The 19577-nt window shown below is 44.1% G+C and overlaps 1 protein-coding gene across 11 annotated transcripts in view; it reads right to left on the bottom strand.

Annotated features, from left to right (window-relative positions):
- Positions 1–19577, bottom strand: part of LOC147697229 (F-box-like/WD repeat-containing protein TBL1X) — a 929968-nt gene that overhangs the window by 474275 nt on the left and 436116 nt on the right. For all 11 annotated transcript variants that reach the window (XM_086934318.1, XM_086934313.1, XM_086934320.1 and 8 more), the window contains one exon: positions 9538–9756. The gene's annotated coding sequence lies outside the window, so the exon portion shown is untranslated. The remainder of the gene's footprint in view (positions 1–9537; positions 9757–19577) is intronic.

Below are 19577 nucleotides of genomic sequence, written 5' to 3'. Positions count from 1 at the left end.
GTCAAAGAAGACCCTTTATTCCCGGGTCCCTTGTATTTCTCAGCTTGCACTGCTGTTTCCACATCCCAGGAACCTCCGACATCGGACGCCACCTACGTTTTTTGGTTATGTTGCAACCATTTAGAAATCAGACAGTCTTTTCTCTTGTTTTTTCTGCCCGTGGCTGCACTCATGTTTACGGGTTGCCTGGTTACCACTTATGGGAACTTTTTGACGTTCGGAGCAGATGCCCTGATGTCACTGGAACGCAGAGCCGGACTTTCAATATTCCTGACAGCTCTTGGCTCGGGGCCAACTAAGTCTGTCTTCCACTGCCGTATTTGTCACTGAGGTAATTAGCCTCTTTCACGCGCTCGCCATTCAAATATAAAGAGCCTTCTGATCTCCCACTTCCGCACTCCCCGATCTGCTGACATGCTGTGACCTTACTTTACCAGGTGAGCACGAGCGTACGTACCTTTGTTGTTTCAGCGGGGTGCTACTTTCCACCACTGCCCTTATCTCCCTCACTACCCGCTTACGCTCTGGGGGTCTGTATGTAGGCACTCCGCCCATACGCTTATTGTGCAGCACCCTTCGTCATTTTGTAATTTAGCTCTTTGTTTGCGCGCTCGCTTTTCAAATAAATAGAGATTTGTGATCTGCCAATGCGATACTCCACGATTTGCGTTCATGCCGTGACTTTTTTCTCTCTCCTACCGGTAGAGCACGAAAGCACATACTAATGCTGTACCATCGGGGGGGGTGGGGGCACATTCCATCACTGCCCTTTTCTCTCCTCACCCTCAAACGCTCCGGGTGTCTGTACCTAGGCACTCCGCCTACACGCTTTTGTGTACAGCGCCCTTTTTAGGTCTCACCTATCCCATTCCGCAAGGAATGGATAGTCGAGAATTATAGGAGGCAATAAAGTTCTCAAACCATCGGGCGGATTTCAAACAGTTCACGTGAACACAAGCAGGCGCATTTCCCCACATCAAAGCCATCAGCCTCCCTCCCACAGGCTTCCCCAGCGTGCGCAGTGCGCGCTGGCCTCAATTCTTCTCCCCCCTAATTGCTTTCACTTTCACAGCCACTTCAAAGGAATCCTTTTTTCTTTCGGTGATGTTCTTGTTACATTTATCAGCCCGCAAATCGTTCCTTTTAGTGGTCCGTGCCTCTATTGCGGGTGTCTTCTTGCCTCATGTATTTTAACGTTTGCTTTTATAATTTGTTCACTTGTAATGTTCTCCTAAGGTATCAGTTCTGTTCCTATTGTGAAGCGCTCTGACACCTTCGGGTAAAGTCTGCGCTATATAAAAACGCATAAAATCAAATAAATAAAAATCTCCTCATTTCAGTTGATAGGACCACCATTGTGCAAAAGCTTAATTTAACTTTGTTATGGACCCCACAGCTGTGTACTAGACAAACATAAAACAAAAACACTTCTCTAGACCAGTCAATAATGTAACCCCCTTTCATTCACAAAATTATTTGTATATCTAGCAGCGTGAGCGCAACAGAACTTTCACAAACAAAACAGCAAGCAGAACTGAACTTAGGTTTGAATTTAAAGAGGCGCCAGGATGTACTTTCGTTTCCCTTCTCTGCTTCCAGGTTACTGGCTTGAACCACGAATAGAAATGCTCAAAACGGTTTGTACTATGTTTCGGCCATATCAGAAAAGCGGAGAATCCGGATAATGCGTTGTGAGATCTGCACTGCTCACAAGGTAATTTACAGTATTTAACCAAGAGATAGACTGAAGTGCATAGCGCTATTCATAACCACATTTTATTTTTATGTGCATTATGTTACATCCCTTACACTGAGAAGAAATATAAAATAAAACATACAGTATTCATTTTACCAACACATGGTAATTTTTTTCTTTTGCATAGTCTTGGCCTCGTTCCGAAGCCGTAGTTGATAAGTCCCTATAGCTTTAGACGTGACTCATTTAGGTTACGATAGCTATTGTGCGTCATTTCCTATTTGGTGTCGGAACCAATCCGACAGCTTGGTAGATGAAAGATTGAAAAGGCCTCGGATTGGAGGGCGAGTCTTTCGCTTTAAAAAAATAAATAAATATCTATTTAAATGATTGGCTCGACTTGGTCAAACCTCTTTTCACTTTCATGTGGGTACAACCTGTACCGTGTAGATTGTGACAAAGTAATACTATGTTTTCACTAATGTAAGTCAGGGAGTGCTGGTTTCCTTTAGTGTTCCTGTCATACTGGTAGCTCTTGTTATTCGGTTTGAGTTTGCTATAGCCTAGTTTTCGACTCGGTATCTAAAACTTTAGAAAGGTCTTAAGCTGCCTTTTAGAGTGGCGTTTAGCCGTTTATTTGTAATATTTGCAAAGGTTAAACGGAACACCACGCTCGTCTTGATATACATGTTTGGCAAATCTTGATGTATGTTCGTGGTTGGCAAGTAAGACGTGGGGGCTGTGTGACAGCCTTGTTTGTAAAGATGACCACGGCTTTGGTCAACATTTCTCAGCAGTTGGAAGCTGAAAGTGCATGTTTGATGATGGCAAAGTGAACAGTGGTATTACTAAAGGTGTGCCAAACCGTAATAAAGGGGTGTGAAGTTTAGATTTGCTAGGACAATTTGCAAGGGGTGCAGAAATGTTTGTATCGGGTAAAAATGTGAGCGGATTTTTTAGATTTTATTTTAAACTCTCCTTTAAATCAAGACTTCTTCTGATATATGTCAGAGATTTATAGTATCGCGTGCGATTGCTATTCATATTAGGTTTGGGTTCTAATCCGGGCCACTGAAATTACGCGGCAGGAAGGGCCGGCATGATTATGTAAATTATGGCCGGAAGAAAAGGCAAATCATGCTGATTAATGCAGCCGACTTTGCGATGCCAGTACCAGATTATTTTGGTTTTTTACACTTAAGACTGCACATTGGTTACACCTTAGTACCAGTTTAACAGCCGAATACAGCAATAAGCAACAGATATGTGACCCTTCAACTTTTGTAAATGGCATTTCACTACACCGCAACATGGTACCCCCTTTTTTTATTATAATCCTTCGAACCATTAACATTTTTGGGTTAAATTCTGCATATTTTCCTTGTATACTGTCTAATATCTACCGACTCCCGGAGGACATGGAACCTGGGTAAACAAATAGACTTTTATTTTTATATATACCCAGTTTCCCATTTTGATCAGATGGTGTGCTATTGGGTAGTCCCTTTTTAGGGTGCAACCTACCAGACAGAACTACTATCTGTTATGCAAAAAGACCTCTTGTGAAATTTCTGAAAGTTAACCTAGGAATGCATTCTGTCCGTCGCTTGCCATTGGCTTTGTGGTTTGAAACTCATGTGTTCTGCCTTTCTTTTTGCTGGCTTTATTTGCTTTAGGGTGTAGAGCTTGAGTTTGTACCACCCCATACGAGAGCAGTATGTACAGTATTCTACAAACTCGTTTTCTGTAATAAACAGGCCTGTAAATACTGTTTTGTTCTGGTCATATCTGCTGGGCTTTCAAAGACGGAGGTCAAATGTCAGGCACTCTCTTGAGGTGCTAGTTTTCTTGTTATTGAAACATTCCCTCCTGGTTGATGAGGTGCCTCTGTCTGTAAGAGATCCTTTTAATTTTTCGGTGTACTGTATGCCTATTTAGGGTTTTTATTGCCACAGAAGCATGTGATATTTGACTGTGCTCATGCTACGTTTGCTTAATTTCATCTTTTGAAAACGTTTTTTTGTTCGAGTTAAATCGTGCTTTCATGTAGGACTATATGGCAGGATTTCTTTTTTTAATTAGGTTTTCTCTATTTGGTTGTTGAGAGCAGAAAATACAGCTAGAATTATATGCGGTGTATTCAAAGAGGTGGTGGCATAATGGCAAACTATTCCGTTTATTAAATGGTCTGGTACCCTAAAAGGTCAATAGGTGACCAGTGTCAGACTAGTTACTTACTGATTTACTCCAGCTGGTTTGGCCTTTCAATAAATCTGCTGCTTATCTGGGTTACAGCATGATGACGGAGCATACCACAAAGAGCGGTCTTAAAGGAGCACATGAGTGTCTCCACGAAACGTGTTCCTCGTGATAGATGTTCATCGAGAGACAATGATTTGTATGAGGGCTGTCCGCAAAGATGCCTTAATTCACCCATTTCCTTCTCGCATATAGCATATACATGGGCTCTGTTGCTTCCGACGTTACTATCCCGCCAGCCGCATCCCTTTTCAGTTACCCGCCGCATGTCCCTAAATGTGCACAGCTGATTCCGATGCTACCATCCTGCCAGCCGCATATGCTTAGGTCAACCGCATGGACCAATTTGTGCACAGTTCACTCTCGTGCACACCCTTACCCGTAGCATCTCCTGCCCCATTTCTGCTTCTCCGGTACTTGTGCTCACCGCAGACCCCCTTCACACGGCTCACACCCCTGCATTCAGGTTACCATGCCATTCCCCATCTTTCCCCCAGTGTTTTTTGGGCAGTACGTGTGCACCCATTGGAATCTCGGCCTTTGGCCCGTTTTTAGGTCTAGCTTAGAGCAGCTTGCGTGACTTTTTGTAAAGGGTAAAAAAAGTGCTTCCTACCAGAGTTTAGCTGGCCTGAAGCTTGAGTGCATGTGTGCGTGCACGCGTCGCCATCTGGCTCCTCCGTCACAGGTCATTAAGTTGCTTTCCGATAACTTTCACTTTCGTGGCTTGGATTGTTGTTCAAGATTCAGCAGTGTTTCTGTGTACATTTGTTCCATTTTACATTCCCAGAACTGGGATAGCCAAAATTGTCGAGTCAGTAAGGAAGAATGTATTTAGTTTAGGCCCCTTTAGCTTGCAATATGTTTAAGCATTTTGTCTTTGCTCTTCAAGGTCAAACATGCTCTTACAGTTAAATATATTGTTTTAAAATCTAAAAGGGTCTCCTGTACCGACTTCAAATCTCTGAATGACCTTGGAGGTGAAAAAAAAAAACCAGATCTTTTTATTAGACTTAGCAGGACCGGCATCAAGGACTAACTAAATTAAGGTAATACTGGCATCATTAAGTACTGAATCAGTGAACGTGGCTCTCATGATACGGTGTTCACACGTTTCAAGTTTGGTACATTTAAATAATTAACGTGACTGGTTTCCCGAGCTCTGGCTTTCACCAGCGGAAATCCTTCCTACTAGCCACCCGCATCTTTTTCTCCACTATTCAGTATTCATTTATTAGAAACAGATTTATGCATATGAGTAAGTCATTGCAAAATGTGCACACAGCACATCAAAACTCACGTCTGAAAAGACGTCAGTAAAGGTCAATAGAAAGATCTATGAAAGGCCGATGGGCAAAGGCTTTCATCGCGGCAGGGATAATGCCGATATTCATCCTCCCAAGAACATTGAAATGACCATCGGGTCAATTAAGTAGAAGTCCTTCTGTTCCCAACATTGTTAACAAGCTTGGCACGCTGGATGGACATACTACTGCTCTTATTGAATAGGTCTGCAGTTGTCCTGCTTATTTAATTGTCCCTCAGTTTTACCTAGCCTCAGTTTCTTTTACATTTAAGCTCATTCAGACACCGAACCCTATAGTGTGCCGGTCCAGCTAAAAGTCGCGATAGCAGAATGGCAATCATACACCCTTTGCACGCCGACATTTGCTCCCCGAGCCGCCTGCCTCCAAGAGCTTTACTTCAAAGGGATCCGCTCCCCCGCCCCCTGCTTCACACTTTTCACGGCCGCCAGGCCGTGTCTCGCATTTCTCCTCCTCCCCTCCCCACAGCAATGCCAAGAGCTTGTCTCATTAGTCTCCCAGCGGCCGGCACAGGCTTACTTTCCCCTCTACTGCCTTAGTATCATATTTATTATATTAGCAGCATATACACTGGCTCTGTTGCTTCCGACGTTACTATCCTGCCAGCCACATCCCTTTTCAGTTACCCGCCGCATGTCCCTAAATGTGCACAGCTGATTCCGGTGCTACCGTCCTGCCAGCCGCATATGCTTCGGTCAGCCGCATGGACCAATTTGTGCACAAAAGATGTTAATATTTCACTTCTGTTCGTGGATTTTCATCACAATAAAATACACTGAACATAATCTTCCCAAAAGTTATTTACAAAAGTTTAAGCTATTGCTATTGTAAAATACAATAACTTTTATTTAAGTATTAATTATTAAAAAAAATAAAAGCCATTGTTATTTGTAATATTAATACATCTAAGTCATGTAAATACAACACATATTGAATTACAAGTGTCACGTTTGTGAAAGTTAAAACTATTGGCATTGGAAATGACAAAGCTATTAATTTCGCGATTTTCAAAACCAAAACATAAATAAAAAATGTGTCATTTACAATACCAATACCTCACACTTTCCTAATGTGAGACCTATTGCATTGCAAATGCTTGTTGTTTTCGGGATATGGCAGTTACGGCGGTTAGTGTCCATCCTCTCCTGGCGTTTCCTGATTAGTTTCATTCTCCCCTCCTTTTCCCTTTTATGCTCGGCCACCGCCCCAACACTGTGGAAGTACTCTGTGTCAATTAACGGCAACAACCTCACTTCTCATGCATTTTCCAATCTTAATTTTTCATTTATATATATATTTTCCCTTGTACCACCTGATACTCTGCTGCTGGCCCTTAACATGGAGGCCCACGTCTTTGCTCGGGGACCATACTGAGTGATGCTTTGTGATTTTCAAGATTCGGCTACTGACGTGTTCACTTCACATCATGCTTAGTACGTACCTGCTTTAGCTGCCGCTTCTCGCTTATCCCGTTTGGATACCTTAGGTAGGGGGTGGGAGACCTTTACTCATCAAGCTGCACATATGTTCCCAGTATTTATTTGTCCAGTTCTGGTTCGTTGGTACCGTTTGGTGTTGCCTTTCCCCATGTTTATCATGACATGCCCCTGAAGATGTTAATTATACACTTAATTCTTTGATTAAACGGATTAGACCAGCCTTTTCCAGCTATTTGTATTTGTTTTTCGTGATACTGCAAGTGGTTCCCCTACTCTCACTGGTGTGTTTACATGCTATACTGCCAACATAGCCCCTACCGGATGTAAACATGGCGTAAGAAGCTTAGGTGGCAAACATGTGTGAGATGGATACCCACTGTCTATACTCAAATGTAGTCACAGTTCTCTAATAATATTTATGTTTCTGACGAACAATTTTGTGCTTATGCACAATTCGTTTTTTATACACAGATAATGACTAGCTCCAACCATGGGAGGTTCACTCACGATACTGCGCTCGCCCTTCCCTTCCGCATGTTAGCTTATAGTTCTCCTTCCCTTCCGCATAGTAGCTTATAGTTCTCCTAATGCGCACATGGACAGACACTTTATTGGAACGCATGGTTCGACCAAACAGTACAGATTGCTATTGTAATTAATAGAGTGCCTTATACCACCATACATATACTCAAGGCCCGACATAAGCTCATGCTCATCTCCCACTTCTTGTGAAAACAATAATGATACCCGGGATCGTTACTCTTCCCTCAGGGTGTTAGTCACTACTGTGCTTTTACTTGTATGTTGCACACTTTTTTTTCTTTTGTCTTGTTTATGTACATAACACCCTTTTTCGTATGATGTTTATGTTAGTAATGTATTGTGGTTTTCCACTGTTTACCTTCCTTAGCACTTATGTATATTACAGCCCTGACGAAGTTCACTTCATGAACGAAACGTGTTGGCTAATGTTTGTTTATATGCATTTGGATATTTCTAAATAAAGATTACACCTATGAAGAAACTGATCAAGCTTCATTATTAATGTTACAGCACTCTGGTAGTGCACCGCTCCATTGCCCTCAAAGAGTCATAAAAGACCGACATTCCTTGCATTGAAGTTTCTTATGATAAGTTGTTTCACCATGATCACTTTGATTTCATCACTGTAAAGTATTTGCATGAATATTTTTCACCTGGAGCAGGTTTTCGTATTGGGAAGGTTTACTCAGTTTAGAAAAGAAGTGACGGCGCTCTTTGCCAGTAGATAAGACCTACATCAGCCCAGTTCAAACTGCTTTTCTCTTTGAGTAGGTGTTTGTTAATTACAACTTGGGTGCATCTTAAACCTGAATTTCCAGTAGTCAGTGGCAATTCTGTAAAAAGCTCTGTGAATCGACCCACTCTGGGCGCAGCGCTAGATTCCCCTCCGTGGCTCTTTTACTCGTACAGTGGGTAGTTTCTGGCACTGAACCAGGTAGGCGCCCGGCAAGGTTACAAGGTGATGGGGGCAGGTTCAAAGGGCAAAGCAGAATTTTGATAGGTAGCGCATTCGTGCGCTACACAAGATTGACAGCCAGCCCTGTACTTGGGAGACAGGGCGGTCGTGCGGGCAAGTAACGCCATCATTGAAAGTCCAGCTTTTGGGCAGAGGGGATGGCATCCACCCAGTAAAATACATGGGGGACGCCGTCCACCCACTTGGTACCCCGACTTGTGCCCTGCAGGGGTCGATATTTCAGCACTGCTACAAAACCGGCCCCCAGTGACTAAACTGGCCCCCACGGCCGCAAAACCGGCCCCCACCTTTCCGGCCCATTGAGAAACCGCCTGCTGCCCACTACGGCCAGTCTGGCCCTGGCTGCCAGTGGAGGCTACCGGTACTTATTTTCGGGAACCTGCCCTTATTTTTCTGCATCTCCTATACACAGAGTAAGAAATTGAAAAACTCGGATCTGAAAGACAGAAGAAGAATAAAACGGCAAAACCGTCACAAAAGGAGAACGCAAGAATCTGAAAAAGTGAGATAAAGGGGCAGGGAGTGTCTGACAGTGGATTAAAGGAGTACAACGTGGTTTTAAGACTAGCAGCCTTGGTATTGTGCATACATTTTATTGCACGGGTTGTGGTCTTCTGAACAGAGAAGCGGGCACTGACACAGTATCTTTTACAAGTTAAGTACTGAATGCATGCATAAGATAAGGAAATGTGCGTAACATGATGCAGTATATTTTTGAGGTGTGAAACAGCTCATCATGCACTGTAAGCACTGCATAGGAGGCGGAATGATATACCAAAGCGGCAATAGCCTGAGGTGAGAGGGAGATTCTCCGGAGGGTCAGAGGCAAAGCCCACTGTATCTATATTTTGAATACATTGTAACAAGTACATTAGAGTCGCGCTGCCAAGCCAGATCAAAACACACCGTTTGTGAAAGTGAAATACCACACCCTCGGCTAGGACGAGCCTGGCTATTCAAACCTTAGATTTCATAGAAGTTATTCGAGGCGGGAGACTATAAAGTAACAAAGCAAGAGCAGGCGCAGATTAGGTTTAAAAGTGATTGGTAGATAAACCCAACATCTGGCGTGTTAACACTTAACAAGGGCCTATGAAACAAAACGTGTGGTATGTGTGTAGATAGAAAATAAAAATAAAATTAACTATGATCGATATATTCTCTCAATTAGCATGACTAAGAGCAGACAGTAATTATTTCATTTTGTTTTAAGGTCATGGAGCAACAGCTGAATTTTTCTGTATGTAACTCACAGTGCACGTTCATTAACACACACGCACGCGCGCACAACACAAAAGCTACCTTTGCCAGTGGTACCGTTGCCATTGGCTGGTCACAGGTTACCATCCAGGTTCACAGGGCAATGTCTCCAAATCTTCATGCTGTTATTATAGCTGCAGTTGTTTTGGGCTTTATTCCAGTCCGGGTTAATGTTCAACTGTCTGTTTGGCGTTTCCAGGCAAGCCAGCCGCAACGTGGCCAGCATAAATCACGTCAATAGGCAGCGTGATTGTTTTGTAACTGGATGAAAAAAATAAACAATTATTTCTTTACGACAGAAGAATATTCGAATTACAAACACATTCACAGCACGATATATACGGATAATATTATCAGAATAATAGTGCATTACAGTAATAAAACACTTTAAGCTAGTTTACGATATTGGGTGCAATGGGCAGCAATATATAGACCACTGACTACTTGTAAGTGTGGAAAAGGCGCTTTATTGAAACAGGTGCATAGCACATTAACCTCATCCACCTACGGCCTTACAGAACTAAAACCTCACTATACATAAAAACACCTCCCCTTCCTTATCCCCTCAAAAACTGCTCCCCATATACCTAACCTTCAAACATTAACATTATAACTAGGGCTCCCTGTTTTATGGTATTTATTTTCTTGACATTTTCGTCTGTATTTATCAATTTTTATTTTTTTGCTAATTTTATCTGTATTTATCCATGTTTATTTTGGCCTTTGTACAAAAATGAAGCGGAAATTAGTATTTGTCCACATTTATTTAACCAATAAATATGCACTCATGCCAGATTTCAGTGCTGGGAACACCCCCTAAAGTTAAATCAATGCACTTATATGAAAACATGCATATTTCAGTATCAGCCATGTGTACATCTACTGCTGTTAAAGTCTTTTCACTAAACTCCCCATCTTTTTTAACCCCAATTCCTATCAATCCACACAGTTATTGGCTTGGCAGTCATGGCAGACAGAATTTAGAATTACTCCGAAAACAACCCAATTTCCGTTTTAATCCACATTTAAATAAAAATACAGACACGAAAATAAATTGGGAGCCCTAATTATAATCTACTACACATTGCCTGATGGTCTTACTTTAAACTTCCCCTTCTGCTTAGCCATGAACTAATTAACCTGTGCTCAACTTGTTATTCCTCTGACATAACATTTTAACTCTAGGACTTCAGGTGTGGCCTTGTTGAGACTCAGTTCCTGCCTGCTTGCTTATCCTATATCAACCAAAATAACCTTAAGTGAAGGCCTGAAAACGTGTGGGCCAACTGCCATTTGCACCTGCTTTAAGCAACAAGCAATATGAATCTTTTCCCTTACGCACCTGCAGCAACTATCCTGCCTGATTCCTGGCCAACAAAACAAGCTATTTTTAACCCAAAAGCAACAGAAAAATAGGCGGATGGGTGGACAGGACACATTATTTCCTGCTCTAGGGGGCTGCAACCGTGTTCACCTATTCACAAAATGGTGAGTGGCAGCCCAACACGGAGTCTAATAAGTATTTTGAGCTACATCCTTTACCAGATGTATCCCAAAACCTGCATAGTCATCTAGACTGCGCCTGGTTCCCCCAATACCCCCGGGGGACAGACCTCCCTTAAGTCGTATGTCCCCCAAAGCCTTATTCATATCTAAGATTGACAGGGAGGGTTTGATCCGAATCGCGTGAATAATGTCCTAGTGTTGGATGATAAAGAGTATGATTTTTGCTGTATAATTCAAAGACTGACACTTCACAACAAATAGAAATTGCATAGCCTTTAGCTTTGTGTGCGATATAGGGCTCTAGCTCTAGCAATCCAGGCATAGTACCATGGAGAAGAGAAGTGGAGAAGGACACAGTCTGTTTTACTCCCATAATTGAGGTACCTTCAATGTTTCAAAAACTCCTTATTGGCCAAATCAAAGTTTAACTTCTACAAATGCCAACATTAAGCACAATTATATTGATAAATTATTATAAATGGGTAATGTTTCATAGTACAGAGATTAATATGAATTTTTCAAGGTCCTCCTGACCAATTAGCATCCTGCCTAAATGATTAGTTGATGCTCGTTGAACCGTTCAGCATTAAAAAAAAATCTATTTAGCTGGCAGACTTCTCTATCTGAATTGCACACAGACACGCAAATAACGCTGTTATCATCCAACAGAATGTATCCACTGTAGAAAGATGAAATCATGAGTTGCCATCCTGCAACATGCATTGGCGGCATACAGGTCTGTGGACTGCCTCTCATTTTGCATCTTTCTTTACCAGCAGCTGCCTGGCCTGGTTTGGTGGTCATTCTGAGACATCCTGTCATGTGGCCTTGTGGATAGATCACATGGGCCATACAAGGTAGTCAATATCCAGCCTAAAGGCCAGTTCTGCCTAGAGCCCAAACTAATGAATCACCAGTCAGGTAACATCAGGGCCCTATACTCGGCCAATAGCATGGCAAGTCTAACCTGAACACATCTAAGAAACAGACAAGCCTGAGCCAAATATGGTCCAGTACTGTCCCTTTTAGCATTCAGCTCAGACCTCAGCTCAGTAACAAAATATGGAAAATCAATTTAAGTCCTCTGATTCAGATTATGTCTCAATCAACTTTGAGAACATTGAGAAAAGCACCAAGTGCAGGGATCTAGAATCAATCAAAATATAATGGGACACTTCCACTTAAATGTTGACAATATTTGCCAAAGGTTAGAAGTGCATTATATTAGGTTTGAAAAACCCCATTCTCATTATATGCTTGTTTCGTGCCATAGTAGGTTAGCAGTGTGCGGCTAAATTAGATGTCATTTGTATTCACGTTATGTAACCCACTGAGTTATACTTGTAATGCGCAAAGCTTCAGTTAGCGAGTGCGAGTCCATTTTGTATTTCGCAATCCCCATTAGGCTGAGTCTGAACTAGGCCCTGTTATTTGTCTTGTTTGCCTCAGCTGAACACTGTATTTAGTTATTATTTTCTTTTCTATTCAAGGTTGCCTTCTGACTTACTAATAAATAGGCCATTCTGCCTTTGCATACCTATCCATGTGTGTAGCTCTGCTCTAACGTTAGGAGACGCTGAGACCCGGTACGGCAACCTTGAAACTGTGATTGTGTGTACCCATCTTGCAGGTGGCAGCCCATCCTTCTGTGCCTTCTTTGTTCATGCTCGGCCTAACCCAGTAACTTTCCCCTGTGTGCGTGGTTGGGGGTTCTTGGAAGAATGGTTATGTGTTGCAGACTGTTGGGGGGCCAGTCCCTCAGCAGACTTCTTAGGGTGAAGGTCAGATTGGACTTCTCTGCAGAGTATTACTAATAAATCCTTGTTTGTTTGTATTCTCTACAGTCTGACCGTCTCTTTATTTGGTAGAAGGCAAGTAGGAGGTTGTAAATAACCCAGGTGGCCCCTAAGGGACACTTCCTTCAGTTGGCACCTGAACAGGGACCCGCAAGGTGATCCAACTCACCCTTAATCAGGTTGCAGGGTCGGGCTGCGTCTGGTCGGTCAGGCGGATCGGGGATCCCCAAAAGATAAAAGCTCGGTCCTCTTGCCTGCCCCGTCCGTCTGATCGGGCAGTTCATTGTCTAGTGGTCACCGGCTGGGGTCCTAAAAAGGCAAAACCTTTGATTTGACTGTTTGGTCTAAAGAATCGGCGGTGGAGTATAACCTTGCTTAACCTAAGTGCATCAGGTGAGTGATTTGATTCTTGGAAAAATTGGGCCATTCTTAAACGGAACGAGCCTACAGGCGGTGTCTTGGTACAGTCTCCAGACTGTCTTGGCGCAGTTTTCGGACTGCCTTATTGAATGACACAAGCCCACGGGCTGGGTCATGGTACGGTCTACGAACTGTCTTGGTTTGAACTTGGTGGGTGTGCGGACCCTTACTCTTGAAAAGGTCTGGAGCTGAAGCCTGTCTTCTTGAACCTGGTGCAGTCTCCGGAATGTAAGGTGCAGTCCTCGGACCGTTTAGTTTTGGTTCTCCAGCACTTTTGTTGGTTAGTGTTATATTTGTCTGTTGGGGACAGCGCATGTGTCTTACATTAAGATGCCTTGTCTAAGTAAACTGGGGTATTATGGATGTCGGTGTTGTTCTACTGAGGATCGATTAGAAGAGAGCCAGCCTGCGCCTCAGGTGGGTACCCCAAATTTTGATGTATAAGTCAAGCACAGCATTGGCCCTATTATGTTTAGCACGTTGTGGAATAAATATACAAGGGACAATGTTGATTTACAGGGGCCGCTTACTGGCACATTTGAGGAGCAAAAATTGAATTTCCTACAGGACAAATAGTTTGCTAAAAAGAGCAGGCAGTCGATGTTTGATTCTTTAAGACTATGGCAGAAGGAAGCAAAGCAACGACGTATGAGAGCAGAGAAGGAGGCCCGGAAGAGACAGACGCAAACAATAACGCAGAAAGCTATGGCCTATGATAGAGAAAAGATAGAGAAAGGCATAGAATGTGCAGATAGGAAGTTTTGATTACAGAATGATAAATGTTATATTACTAGAGAGGAAGGTGATGTTTTAGTTGAGGAGTTTTTTGATTCTCGACCCCCACCTCCTTATGCCCCTGAGCGGATATATCCAACAGTTCCAACAGCACAGTCTCTGGCCCCTGGTGACGTTCTCCCTAGTATTTCTGTTTCTAACCCTACTGCTTCTTTACTTATGCAAGTCACAGGGGCGGGAGCCGTTAGCTCTCCGATTTAGTCTACTGGCTTCGCTCCCTTTTACTCCTACAACACAATCTCTGTTCATGATGGTACCTGTCTCTTCATCTGCTCTTTCCTCCTTAAATGCGACACCTAAAACACTGCAAAATGGCAAGACACCTGTGTGTGGGGTGCATTAAGCGAATTGGGCAGCAGCCCGAGACAGTATGGAGAAAGTGTTGGTGCGCTATGCTGTCGGTGATGAGGAAAAGCAAATGGTGGCGAATCAGGTGGCTCAGTGGGCTCGGAACCCGATCAATAGTGTGAAAGATGTGAGGAGGGTGATGAAAAATTATGAGCCATTCATACAGCAGAATGCTCTCAAGCATATGTCGGCTATGCTGATAGGATTGTAGGAGCAGTGTTTTCAGGGTGCTGCGCCGCAGATCATCTATGACATATGGGACCCAATGAGGTTTTCAGTAATGTAACAACATTGGTGGGTTATCAGGGCAGATTGCTCCAAAAGGTTCCGACGATAGGGACACAGCTCCCCATGAGGGAGGTCCAGCCCATTTACCATCCTGAAATACCAGAATTGCGCAATGCAACAAATACAGTAATTAAGCCACAAGTCAATGCTCAGTTTCAGGAACAGTGGATCTATACGCCTTGGAAGAGGACTGAGGTAATATCCCTTAAAGCTCTGTTGCCAGACCCTCAGAAAAATGCAGACTGCGTAATAGAACGTTGGTTGAAGCGGCCTCCTCCACGGCGATGAAGTTAGCTGATATTGAGTTGTTTTTTGGTCTGTTAGTACCGGTACACATATTGAGGCAATTGCATACACAGGATCATGTAGTGGAATTGGGTGGAACATGGGATCAGATTAGGACGTGGGACAAGGAACGCACGCCCGGTGAGAAGCCGAAGGCGTAGTTATTAGCATTGCTGGGTCGCATTATCACTGATAAGCATTCCCTTATCCCGCCAAGATGAGTGGATTGGGACAAGTTGTCTGCATGTTGTCAGAAGAAGGACGAGAGTGTGTCTGATTTCTTTACTAGTTTTGAAAGGGTGTTTCTAGACTTTAGTGGCCAGGATCTGTTGTTGGAGGGTGGTGTCTGGTTGTATGTAAGCAGGTTTGTTAATAACTTGCTTCCCGAGATCTAGGTTGCAGGCTTTGGAAAGTATTTGGAACACCTCCTCCCAGACAGTAATATTGAGCATGGCACAGTACTAGTAGCATAGGGAGAATGAGGAGACAGTGAAGGTGGAGAAAAAGTCACAGGAGTTGACGACTAGGATGTTGATGCAGCAAGGGGCAGTGGAAGAGGCGGAGGTTCGGGTCCGACCCATCGGTTACCCCGTCTAACAGGGGTGGTGCTTCGGGTACGCCTGTTGGGCTCAACCAATGTGCATATTGTAAACAGGAGGGACATTGGCAGAATGAGTGTCCGGAATTATTGCCGAAAGGTGAAGCCCGAGTGGTCGGGGTTTTAGAGGATGTGGAAGAGGAGGAGTTGGAATTGGAAGGTTCTTATATAGCGCATGGCTACTCGGAAGCATCCCAGCGCTTGAAGATAGATAGAAGTTGATGCAGAGACTAGTAAATAGAGAAGACTGGTTTATGGCCTAGGAAACAATGCTGTTTTTAGTTGTTTCCGGAACACCAGAAGGCTGGGTTCTAAACGAAGTGATAGTGGTAGGGCGTTCCACAGTTTTGCTGCATTTCGGGAGAAGAGGCGGTCCCCAGACCGGACTTTGTTGGTCCTGGGCGTTATAAGGAGGTTTTGATGGTTAGAGCGAAGGTGCCTAGATGGAATGTATGGTCTGATCATATCCTTCAGAATGGGGGGGGCGTTCCCATGGAGAGTTTTATGGACCAGACAAAGAGTCTTAAAATGGATTCGCTCCTTTATTGGGAGCCAGTGTAAGGCCCTTAATGCAGGGGCTGTGGTGGTACGACGGCTGGTTCCGGTAAGTAGCCTTGCTGCAGAGTTTTGAGCTATCTGCAGTTGACGGATGACTGAGGTGGCGGCTCCTAAATAGAGAGCATTCCCATAGTCCAGCCTGGATAGAATGAGGGACTGGACTATGGTTTTCTTTGCAGTTTCCGGCAGCTGGGGAAGAATTTTCCGGATGGTTTTTATTAAACCGAAGCACGTAGCCACTGTCTTTTTTGCCTGAGTTTTAAAAGAGAGCTCCGTGTCGAGCCAGAACCCTAGGCTTTTTATCTCCGTTTTGGGGGTGGGCCCGGGTCCCATGCAGGAAGGCCACATGGAGGGGGTGTTCAAGGAGGCCTTTCTTCCGAGCAACATCAGCTCGGTTTTTCCTCCATTCAGTTTTAGATGGGAGGCATCCATCCATCCTGCGACTTCACCCAGGCAGCTACAGAGATTGTTTTGAGGGGAGTCTGTCTGGGTGAGGGAGACTACTAGCTGGGTGTCGTCAGCGTAGCTCACCAATTGGATTCCGAAGGGGGCTACTACCTCTGCCAAGGGGGCCATATACACATTAAACAGTGTGGGGCTAAGGGAAGAACCCTGTGGCACCCCACACTATAATGGTATTGGGAGGGAGCAGTTGGTATCTGAGAAGACTTTGAAGAATCTATTACTGAGAAAAGATTCAAGCCATGCAAGAGCTTTGCCTGTAACTCCAATTCTCTCTAGGCGGGCGAGTAGGACACGGTGATTAACCGTGTCGAAGGCGGCGCTGAGGTCCAGGAGGATAATGGCAGCGCGGAGGAGGCAGAGGGGAGATGAAGTCAGAGAATACATCATATACTCGGCAGAGAGGGAATTATTGTGACGACCCCCGAGGAAGGTAGTACTATCATGATGACTATGAAATGGATGAAGTGACGGGGCAGTACCACAGCTAGGATAGCCAGGGACAAGGCGAGGGAACAGTTTTGGTGCCTGCAGATCAATGTGGACCCTATGTCACTGCGGATCTGCAAGGCACGGCTAAGACATTTCTGATTGACACAGGTGCTATGAATAGCTCTGTTTCTCATTCGCTGGTCCCAGGGGCAGCTCTGTCTGGACAAAATAATGTGTCGAAAGACTTCTCAGGTATGCCGGTTGTAAGTACCATTTCCAAACCTCTTGCTTTGATTATTGGCCCCTTTACGGTTGATTCACCATTTTTGTTAACATCAAATTGTGGGGAGAATTTGATAGGATTGGACTTGTTAAAAATATTACATGCAACAATATTTTGTTTTCCAGACGGCGTTTACATGACCATTGGGCCAAAGGTGGCTCTTTCAAAACAATCCTTCAGAAAAGATGCCCCCCTCCCCGCTGAGTTTAGAGATGTGCCACACACACTGTGGACTATGGGAGACACGGATGTGGGGTTACTCCATATCCAACCCGTCTCTATCCAGATCAAAGACAACGCCGTATTGCAACGTATTCCCCAGTACAAGATATCACAGGCAGGTGAAAAGGCCTTATTGCAAATAATACAGGATCTGATTAAGTCTGGTGTGGTTGAGGAGCTCAGTGGCGAATTTGTGTAATAGCCCTATTCTTCCTATTCTTAAGAAGGCACTTTGGATTCTTCTGATGTTCATCCTGATGTTTATCACTTCGTAATGGACCTTAGAGAGGTTAACAAAATAGTAGTTCCCCAGTATCCTGTAGTTCCAGGCATTACCAGGATCTTGGCAATGATTCCCCCATCAGCAAAATTATTGTCTGTGATCAATTTGAAGAATGCTTTCTTTAGCATTCCGATCCATACAAATAGCAGCTATCTGTTTGAATTTGCCATAGCCGGCAGGAGCTTTATATTTTGTTGTGCTCCACAAGGCTATACAGAGAGCCCTAGTATCTACAGTCAAGCTTTTAAAACTTAATTGGATTCTTTGGTACTTCCCCTTGGTAATGTGCTATTGCAGTACGTTGACGACCTCCTTGTGGCTTCTGATACTGAGGATGGTTGTAAAGATGCTACAGTTACATTGCTGTTGCATTTAGCACATCATGGACAAAAGGTGTCTCTTTCAAAATTTCAATATTGTCGACAGGAGGTCACCTGTTTAGGTCACCTACCGCCGAAGGAGGGTCGCAGACTAACACCTGAACTCATAGCTGCTATCACTAATATGCCTGTTCCTAAGACCCAACGTGAGGTCCGTGCCTTTATTGGTATAACCTCGTAGGGTCGCCAGTAGATTTCTAATGATTCCTTACTAACAAAACCCATCTTTGACCTCACCACTAAAGACGTGCAGGAATCCCTGCCATGGACATCTGCATGCCAACAAGCTTTTAGGCAATTAAAGGTTGCGCTATGCTCTGCTCCTGTGCTTGGTACTCCTGATTACCAGAAGCCTTTTGTGCTCTACGTACACGAGGCGGATGGTTGCGCGCTCTCTGTTCTAACACAGGGTTTCAGTGGTAAGCAGAGACCCTGCGCTTACTTCTCTGCTGTTTTTGATAATGTCGCCAGAGCCCTCCTGAGCTGGCTAAGTTTCTTTCAGAAAATCAGCAGGGCTCGCCCTTGATACTGATCTTACAGTAATGTTACCTCATGCTGCGAATACACTTTTGAATAAGACAAAGACACAGCACCTTTCTAGTGCATGTCTGACTGGATATAAATTGACCTTGTTTGCTCAGCATATTGCCATAAAACGATGTGCTACTCTGAACCCAGCCACGTTACTACCCCTCCCTTTGGAAGAAAAGGACAATGATGTCCATGATTGTTTATTTGGGACTGAAGAAGAAACAAAGGGACGGGTAGACCCGACCACCAAAGGGAACTATATGACAATGGCTCTTGTTTCAAACTACCAGATAGCACTACCACAGCAGGGTATGCAATCACAACGTTACACACTGTAGTTAAGACATCCTGTATCCCATACCAATCGGCCCAAGCTGCAGAGTTGGTCGCCCTCCTTAGGGCTTGTGAGTTGAGTGAGGGACTGACTGTTAATGTTTATACCAACAGCCAGTATTCCTTCGGGGCGGCCCATAATTTCATGAGCCTCTGGGCGGAGAGAGGGTTCTAGACCTCGCATGGATTGCGAATACAGAATGGCCCATTGATACATAGACTGGTCAGCATTGACACTTCCCGATAAGTTGGCAATAATAAAATGCAGTGCCCACAAAGCAATAACCGATGATGTTGGAAGGGGAAATGCGTTCTCAGATCAGACAGCTAAGAAAACAGCTAGATTGAAGATGAAGAAGATGTTTGTGGCAGGTCCCGCTAGGCGGGTCCCAGATAATGGAATGTTCAAGGACACCTTAGAAAATGTCAGGGAAATACAGGGAGCGGCGACCCTAGACAAACTGGCAAAATGGCAGGTGAGTACAGGGCGTTTGGATGATGAAGGGTGCTGGACTGACCTGTTCGGAAAACAGAGACGGTTGCTGCCTAACACCTATGTACT

This window comes from Lissotriton vulgaris, chromosome 8, assembly GCF_964263255.1.
Source record: "Lissotriton vulgaris chromosome 8, aLisVul1.2, whole genome shotgun sequence".
NCBI classification, from domain to species: Eukaryota; Metazoa; Chordata; class Amphibia; order Caudata; family Salamandridae; genus Lissotriton; species Lissotriton vulgaris.
The sequence above is the reverse complement of the archived record's forward strand: the minus strand, read 5'-3'. Positions and strand labels throughout refer to the sequence as shown.